At 41.4% G+C, this 9,371-nt stretch overlaps 1 protein-coding gene across 4 annotated transcripts in view; it reads left to right on the top strand.

Moving 5' to 3' along the window:
* NFYC (nuclear transcription factor Y subunit gamma) overlaps positions 1-9,371 on the top strand; it is a 75,265-nt gene that overhangs the window by 544 nt on the left and 65,350 nt on the right. The window lies entirely within an intron of this gene.

Raw genomic sequence — 9,371 nt, 5'->3', positions numbered from 1 at the left:
CGGGCTTTCTCCCATTGGCGGAAGGCGACGGCGGGGGGGCTCGCTCGTGATTGGTCGGTGGCGGGGAGGCCGCGGACCCGGCACCTTATTGGTCGCGCCGGCTCCGGCCTGGGGGGTGAAGAAGGAATCGGAGGCTGCAGGGATGCGCGCTTCTTGGGCTCGGGCGACCGGGCAGTGACCCCCGACAGCGCAAGCGTAGGGTGGAGGCTGGGGGCGCGCCTAGAGGCCTTAAGGGCGGGGGAGTGATAACCTGGCAGGTGCTTTGGGGGCATCCTAGGGCATGGCCCAGAATGGGGGAAATCCCCATTCTAGAGGAATTTCCAAGGAAATCCCCTTTCCTGGATACGTGCATGGCCCGAGTTGGGCGCAAGTCCATAGAGTCCAAGGCGTTGAAACACCGAAACCTGAGTTATAGGCTGAGAGGGTCGTTGAGATCCAAGGGTGCTGGACTTGGAGTGCGACCCAGCTTGAGAGTGACCCTGAAGCCCATTCTTTGAGTGCGTATTGTAGGATAGGCGTAAGGGATAGGAACATATGTGAATGATGGGAATCAGGTCACAGTTTTTGCTGGAGAGTATGAGCAGTTAAACACTGAGGTTTTGGTGCAGCCCTGGAGTCCAAAGTTATTGGACCTGGGATGTGATGTGAGGAAAATGTAAACAGAGAGAAGAATCCTGTTGGATAATTGAGCCCGGTCTTAATAGCTCTATGCCAAGCCGAGGAGGCTCAGCATTAAATTGTGTGTTGAAAAGTGAGAAAGTCCGATATAGGAAGCATTTTGGGGAACATTTTCAGACTTGGGAAGTACATTAAGAGAACAGTTACAGATTATTGATTCTCAGGACCATGCATCTAGTTTTGAGGTGATGTGTATGAAATTTCCTGCACTAGGAATGATAGAGGACACGGCTGAGTTTACAAAGCTACATTTCTACCAAATATTAGGTATTTGATAGTTATTTGTTGAATGAATATCGATAGGTTCCTTTTCTTTTTTTTTTGAGTCGGAGTCTCACTCTGTCGCCCAGGCTGGAGTGCAGTGGCACGCTTATGGCCACCACAGCCTTGACCTGCTGGGCTCAGGTGATCCTTCCGCCTCAGCCTTCCAAGTAGCTCAAGTTGCCCAGGCTGGTCTCAGACCCCTGGCTTCAGGCAGTCCTGTCACCTTGGCTTCCCACAGTGCTGGGATTACAGATGTGAGCCACTGCTTTTTAAGGGGAAGGGAGCTAACCAGGGATTTTGATTCTTGGCTCATTTATTTTCTTGTATGTGTACCTAAAACATATACCTATTCCCATATACACTTGTAATTTCCTTTTTTTTTTGAAGTAAGCAGCTCCATGTGAAAATAAGCCAGTGCATAACCTCTTGAAACTTGCCTTAAGTAACGGGACTTGTCAGCACTTTCTGATTCATATTTCAAAAAGCTTTTGTTCTAATAAGAGTTGTTAGAGTCAGCTTGTTAGGAGTATATTCATTTTCCTCCGAATCTGAATCATAGTGATTTGGATTGCTTTACATTTGCTCTTCTCAAGGCGCCAGGACCATAGAAACACATTTATGTTAAACCTCTGTATTTTCCGAATTTGTTTTTCCTTGTCTTTGTTAGGTGGTCCTTTTTAGTTTTACATGTTACAGTTCTGTTTTCATACCAATTTCGAGAAGTTCCTGTGGTTTTCAAATTTATTCAGTTTTATGCGAATGTAACTATATTTTTGAGAGGAAGGAATTTATAGTAGTAGTAGAGGAAGATAATTGATATTTTGGGGTACATTTAATACCAGAAGATAGGCATTGATATCCTCATATTGCAGATGAGGAAACTGCAGATGAGAGAGATTACGTAGCTTATCCAGTGCCACTTAGTAAGTGATTGAACTGGAGTTCAAACCCAGGCTGTCTGATGCCAAAGCCTGTAGTTACATCAAGTTATTAACATAAACCTGACTAGTCAAACTCCTGAATAGTTTTATGTTTTGAAGTAGATCATCCTCCTTTGATTTCTAGATTTTAAGAGTGTGTTAAATGGGAGAATATAATTAGTAAGAATTTGTTGGCCGGGCTTGGTGACTCAGCCTGTAATCCCAGCACTTTGGGAGGCCAAGGTGAGTGGATTGCCTGAGCCCGTGGACTCAAGACCCACCTGGGCAACTTGGTGAGACCTCGTCTCTACAATATATCAAAAATTAGCTGGGCGTGGTAGCGCACACCTGTAGTTCTGGCTACTTGGAAGGCTGAGACGGAAGGATCGCCGGAGCCCAGCAGGCCGAGGTTTGGTGACCGGGAGCACGCCACTGCACTCCAGTCTGGGCGACAGAGTGAGACTCCAACTCAAAAAAAGAATTTGTTGTTCTGTTCAAGAATTCAGACCACAGAATTATAGCCATCTAGAATTTGAGTTTTTTTTTTTTTTTGAGTCAGAGTCTCACTCTGTTGCCCAGGCTGGAATGCAGTGGCATGCTCACAGCCACTGCAGCCTCAACCCGCTGGGCTCAGGTATTCCTTCCGTCTCAGCCTTCCAAGTAACTGGAACTATGGGTGCGAGCCACCACATCCAGCTAATTTTTTGATTTATTGTAGAAATGAGTTCTCACCAAGTTGCCCAGGCTGGTTTCAAACCCTTGGGTTTAGGCAATCCTCTCACCTCGTCCTCCTAAAGTGTTGGGATTACAGGCGTGAGCCACTGCACCTGGCCGAATATGGGTTCTTTAACTAGATATTTAAGCCATAGCCCTTGGTTTCTCTTGTGAAAGGGAAGATTTACAGAGTAAATCTGGCTTTTTACTGAATGGGGAAAATATGTACAGAAACTTTAAGATTCTGCATGTTCTAAAACTGGCCTTCTGAATATTGCTGACATAGTCTTTCTGTATATGGAGGTAATGTATGCCAAATAGTGAGGAACTACCAAGTGCATGATGTAAAGATATCACTGGGGAGGTTTTTCAAACACTGCTACTTTTTTAGGATGTCTCCAAATGTCAGGACCTATCAGAAGGTCTAGTGCCTTCATATTGTGAATACTGATTCTAGTATGCTTATCCTGAATTATTTGTAAAATTAGAACTAAATAGGATAAAATATTTGCGGTCCCTGCTTGCATGGAAACCTTTAAATCAGGTTTTAATGGGAGACTAGTGAAGTGGAAGTCTTAATTGCTTTGTGTCTTGATGTGATTAGGTGGAAGTTGCCCTTCCCCCAACTTTATTTGCAGTAACATTGCAGTGTGGAAGATAGAGGCAGAGCAGCAAGTGGAAACCGAATGCATTTTGTACATTGGTTATCTCAGCCTCATATGGCTCAGTCATTAAGGTAACCAAATATGAAGAATGTTATGGATTTATAACTTAGTTTATTTTTTAAAAAGTCTAGACAGGTTTATAACAACAAGCATATATATACATCCTTTTTATTCAGCAAGCATTTCCTGAGCAATGTGCTCTTTGACACTATTGATTACCTACCCACATTAGCCACTTGTTATCAACTGGAATTAACCACCCTAGAAATCTTGAACTCCCAGGAGGTCTGAGTAGTTCTGAATTTAAAATTTGTGAACCTGAGCTTTTTAGTTTTTATTTTATTTTTTATGGAGATGATGTCTCACTATGTTGTCCAGGCTGGTCTCGAACTCCTGGACTCAAGCAATCCTTCCACCTTGACCTTCCAAAGTGCTGGGGTTACAGGTGTGAGCCACCACTCCCATCCCAGCCTTTGTCATCTTATTTAACTCTTATAACAGATAATTCTGTTATCTCATTTATGCTTATATATTTTTTATTTGGTCAAAACTGATTAATTGTACTAGAGAAGATACAAGGTATTGTAATCCCCATTTTATTTATGGATATATGGAGGCAAAGTGAAATGAGGGGCTGTGCTGGATGTTGTTTTAAGGCTTTTTTTTTTTTGAAAGGATTTATTAAGAGGACAGAAGAGTTTCCACAGTGGGAGGGGACCCAAGGGGATTGCCCTTGAGGCAATTTTAGAATTCACATTTCATCTTTTAGTTCACAGGTATGGAGCCACTGAGGATGTATGAATCAATTTCAGGAATGATATAATTATTACCTTTTATTGAGTACTTACATTATAGTAGCTAAGGTATATGTGTATTGTTTATATTATCCTCACACACTATGAGTTAGATAATATTAGTACCCTCATTTTTACATGTGAGGAAACTGAGGAGTCAAGTAATTTGCTTAAGGTCTTCAACAAGTAAATGGCAGAGCCCAGATTCAGACACAGGTTCGTAACTCTTAATTCTTACATAATTTGTGGAGCCCTTACTCCTAAGCACCATAGAATTGTTGTATTATCTTGACACCACTGAATATTATGGGAAAAGATATTGTTGCATTTTAGCTCAGGAAGTAACCTTCAGTCCTTTTGAGCATGTACCTTGTACTGAGTTCCTAAGGAGTGAGATGACCTTGACAAGGTCACTTTTCATATATGCAAGGACAGAGCCAAATCTTGCACAGGTCACTGGATTTTTAGACATGCGCTCATTGTGTTGGATAGCATCGCCTCTTCTGTGGAAGCATTGACTTGATGGTAGAGATGACTTTAAGTACAACTTTCACAGAAAAGAGAATGGCAGAGGACATTATTAGGGTCACCAATGACCTTCTTGAGGTTCATTCTAGCCTCAGGCACACACCATGGGAAGAACATTCCTTAGCCAGCAAGTTGTTATTTTCCATTCTATTTCTTGTTCTCAGAGGAAACTGGTTGTGAGTTATCTGATGTCTTACAGTCTCTCTTTTCATTTTGTTTATTCAGTTTTTCATGCATGCAGTGTGACAAGTTAGGAAGGCTACAAGGTCGTTTTAGTATTTTCCTGCAGAGACTCAGTACCCAACATGCTTTAAGTAGATTAATTGCAGAAGGAAATGGATTTTAAAAACTTATGCCAAAAGTGCCTTTGGGAGGGGACTTTATAAGTGCTGATTGGAGTCAGACCTAGGAAATAATTATGTCTGTGCAATGCATTTACCCTCTCTGTACGCTGAGGCAGGTTCTTTTTTTTTTTCTTGAGTTGGAGTCTCACTCTGTTGCCCGGGCTGGAGTGCAGTGGTATGCTCATGGCCACCACAACCTCGACCTGCTGGGCTCAGGCAATCCTTCCACCTCAGCCTTCCAAGTAGCTGGGACTACAGGCAAGCGCCACCATGCCTGGCCAATTTTTTGATTTATTATAGAGATGAGGTCTTGCCAGGCTGGTCTTGGATGCAGGCAATCCTCTCACCTCGGCCTCCGAGCCTCCCAGAGTGCTGGGATTGTAGGCATGAGCCACCTCACCCGGACTGGGGCAGGTTCTTAACTTGTCTGAACCTTAGTTTCTTCCTCTGTAAAGTAGTGGTAATAATACCTACCTTATAAGATAGTTATAAGACATTAATATGGTAGCATATGGTAGATGCCTGTCACTGAGTGGACCTTAGGGAGAGAACACATAATTTTTTTTAGAATGGCATAAAACCTGTCCTGACAGCCAGTTAGAGCTTCCTTGATAAGGATCCCTGCTCTGTTATGTACAGTAAGGTTTCCTCATCTGGGGAAACAACCAGTTGGCATGAAAGAAATAGCCTAATTTAGTTGTGCTGTTGTGGTTTAAGAGCTGATTTTCAGTGGGCCAGCGTGAATTCAGTTTCACTTTTTGTTTGAGTGGCAATATTCTGATGAGATGAAAACTTTTTCATATTTGCCAAATAGCAATGATGATGATTATTTTTATTATTATTATTTTAGTTGGAGTCTCACTCTGTCGCCCAGACTGGAGTGCAGTGGCTGCTCCCGGCCACCGCAGCCTCGACCTGCTGGGCTCTAACGATCCTTCCGCCTCAGCCTTCCGAGTAGCCAGAATTACAGGTGTGTGCTACCACGCCCGGCTAATTTTTTGATTTATTGTAGAGATGAGGTCTCGCCTCCCCAGGCGGGTCTTGAACCCGCGGGCTCAGGCAATCCACTCACCTCAGCCTCCGAAAGGCGCGGAATTACAGGCTGAGCCACTGAGCCCAGCTAGCAATGATTATTAAAATAAGAACACCAATATTATTATTCTGACCAGAAAGAGAGATTGGCGTTATAGTTATTTTAAATTTTCCCAATTGTAGAAATTGTCAGTTGAAGTAGGACTGTTGGTTTGGTTTGTGTGATTTGTAGTCACTTGGGTAACATTTTATTTGAAGTAAGCAGGCAGACAACATTGTGGAATGGTTCAGGAAAAAAAATCTCTCTGCCTGCAGAAATTTTTGCCAGGCTGCAAGAATTGTTGCACCCTTCCCACACACTTCTTCATGTTTTAGAAGTGATATAACTGATAGCAGTGAGACAACACCTGTACTCATTTTCAATATGGGGTTGTATTTTTCATTTTGACATTTTCCAGTCTGCAGATAGATTACTTCTAAATCCAGTATATTTTTTATACAGTGAGAGCTTTCCAATGGATAAACCTCAGGTATAGTTTAGAGAACTTGACTAGAGTCTGACCTTTGCATTTCAATGTTTTCAGTAGAGTATGTTTAAATTAGAAGTTTAAATATATATGTGTATGAGGTATATAAGGTATCCTATTATAAATAAACTAACAGCATATCCTTATAAATAAAAAAGTTTTAAGAATTATTCTGTCCTTAAATACATTCATGGGTACAAACTATACGTAACGATCTTGAGCAGTATTTCAGTAAGAGTGGGATAAATCATAGGAAATGATATTAGTTTTTTAATTAATTTATTCATTTTTATTTTATAGAGACAAGGTCTCGCTATATTGCCCGGGCTGGTCTTGAACTCCTGGGCTCAAGCGATCCTCCTGCCTCGGCCTCCCAAAGTGCTGGGGTGAGCCACCGCTCCTGGCCAGAAAATGATAGTAGAATGTGAAAGACTTTGTATGATGTCATTGGCTTAAATCTACGAGTTACTGAAGGTTTTCACAATCCCTAATTACTGTTATATCTGTCCTCAGAAGCTGTCAATTGTCAGTGATCTATATAAAGTGAAATTTTTTGCCCAATGTTACCATTTTAGAAGAGAAAAGGAAAAGGGTTAATAAAGTACATACTGTCTGCACAGTTGAACATCCTTGTCTATTTTAACTGTCTTAAAAATTATTACTGTATCCTGAAGGCAAGTAGCATAGAATTTGCTCATCAAATGACAGAGTTGGGGCCTTTCAAGAAGCAAAACCATGCTTGGTTGGCAATAATTTGGGAGGCAAAAGATTGCTGTTTGTGGTGGCACTTAATATCATTTTCAGTAGTACTAAATTAAAAAGGAAAACGCCATGATGTGTGTAAAATGCTAGCCATTCTGGAAGGTTGTCATAATGGAGTTGCCTGTAGTTTTCATTCCACTAAAATTTGGAAATTGGCTTAGAGGAGCATTTCCCAAACTGTTCCATTGAAATTAGTTCTATATAATGCTAATAAGTGTCCTTTGAGGATGAAAAAAGGATCCTGACAAAATAATGGCTAAAGTTAAATGCATTTCTCTACTGCATAGTTAACTGTTCCGGGCCATTGTGCCTCATGTGCCTTTTGACCCTTCAAGAAGGAAGTTATATTATGTAGTGTTATTCAAACTCATTTAGTCATAGAACCCTGATTGTGAGAACACCTAATAAACATTTCATGTTATGACTGGTTTAGTGGAGCCCAGTTGAGCAGTTCTGGTGTAGTCTATGAATAAAAAATGCATCATTTTGTATACGATTGCTTGGCCAATTGTAGGAAAGGACTTTTCTGAGAACAAGATATGTCTCCAGAGTAACATACTTTTAGGGATTATGTGGTTTCTTTTATTATTATATTTTTCGATGGGATCTCATGTTGCCTGGGCTGGTCTTGAACTTCAGGGCAAAGTTCAAGTGATCCTCCCACCTCAGCCTACCAGAGTGTTGACCAGATTTCAAAGGTCATCTAATCCAGTTGTCAGTAACAGTAATAATAGCAGCTGCCATTTTTTGAGCACTTGCTGTTTGTCAGGTGTGCTATTATTTTATATGCATTATTAATCACCGGGTCTTACTTATTTTTTAATCTTCCTAATATTTTCCACTAATCTACTTTCCTTTTTTTTTTTTGAGTTGGAACTACAAGTGTGCGCCACCAAACCCAGCTAATTTTTTTTTTTAATTGTAGAGACAAGGTCTCGCCAAGTTGCCGAAACTTGTCTTGAAGCCCTGGGCTCAGGCAAAACTCTTGCCTTAGCCTCCCAAAGTGTTGGGATTACAGGTGTGAGCCACCATGCCCTATCTTCATTCATCTACTTTTCGTTCTTTTGTTTTGTTTTGTTGTTTTTGTTTTTTTTGAGTAGGAGTCCTACTCTGTTGCCCAGGCTAGAGTGCAATGGCACACTCACGGCCACCGCAGCCTCAACCTGCTGGGCTCAGGCGATCCTTGTGCTTCAGCCTTCCAAGTAGCTGGAACTAGAGGTGCGCACCACCATGCCCAGCTAATATTTTGATTTGTTGTAGAGGTGAGGTTTTGCCATGTTGCCCAGGCTGGTCTCGAACCCGTGAGCTCAGGCAGTCCTCTCGCCTCAGCCTCCCAAAGTGCTGGGATTACAGGCATGAGCCACCATGCCCAGCTGATCTACTTTTCATTGTTTCTACTACTACACCTTTCAGTAACCAGATTACTGTAGTATCCTGGTTTCCTTATCCTGGTTTAGAGTGCTGCCATCCTCCCACTCTGCCTCTGTCTCCAGCTTATTCTCCACACTGTACCTTTAGATAATCTTATAAAAGGGTAATTCTGATCGTACCAGTCCCATGCTTAAAACTCTCCAGTTCCTTACCATTGTCCTTAGAATACAGTTCTAAATCTTAGTTTTGTCCAATCCTGTTTACCTTTCTAAGTTTACTTTTAGCCTTTTGCCTCTGGGCTGCAGCTATACCAAACAACAGCATTTCCAGGAATATAATTCATGCTTTCTGTTAGCTCCAGACATTTGGACATACAGTTTTCTTTGTCTGTTTTATTTTATTTTTATTTTTTTGAGTTGGAGTCTCACTCTGTCGCCCAGACTGGAGTGCAGTGTGATACTTTCTGCTTTTTGTTTGTTTGTTTGTTTGCATTTGTTTTGCTAAGGATTGTTTTGGCTATTCGTGGTTGTTTATGTTTCCATATGAATTTCTGTATTGTCATTTCCAGGTCTGAGAATGATGATGCTGGTAACTTTAATGGGTATTGCGTTGAATCTGTAGATTGCCTTTGGTAGGGTGAACATTTCACCAATGTTGATTCTTCCTATCCATGAACATGGAATATTTTTGCATTTGTTTTGTGATTTCTTGGATTTCTTTGAACATTGTTTTGTATATATAATGATAAAGGGTCTTTTTTTTTCTCTTGTTA

Source organism: Carlito syrichta, unplaced genomic scaffold (genome assembly GCF_000164805.1).
Source record: "Carlito syrichta isolate Samal-C Ts95f unplaced genomic scaffold, Tarsius_syrichta-2.0.1 Scaffold308579, whole genome shotgun sequence".
NCBI classification, from domain to species: domain Eukaryota; kingdom Metazoa; phylum Chordata; class Mammalia; order Primates; family Tarsiidae; genus Carlito; species Carlito syrichta.
This window is presented reverse-complemented; position numbering and strand designations above follow the sequence as displayed.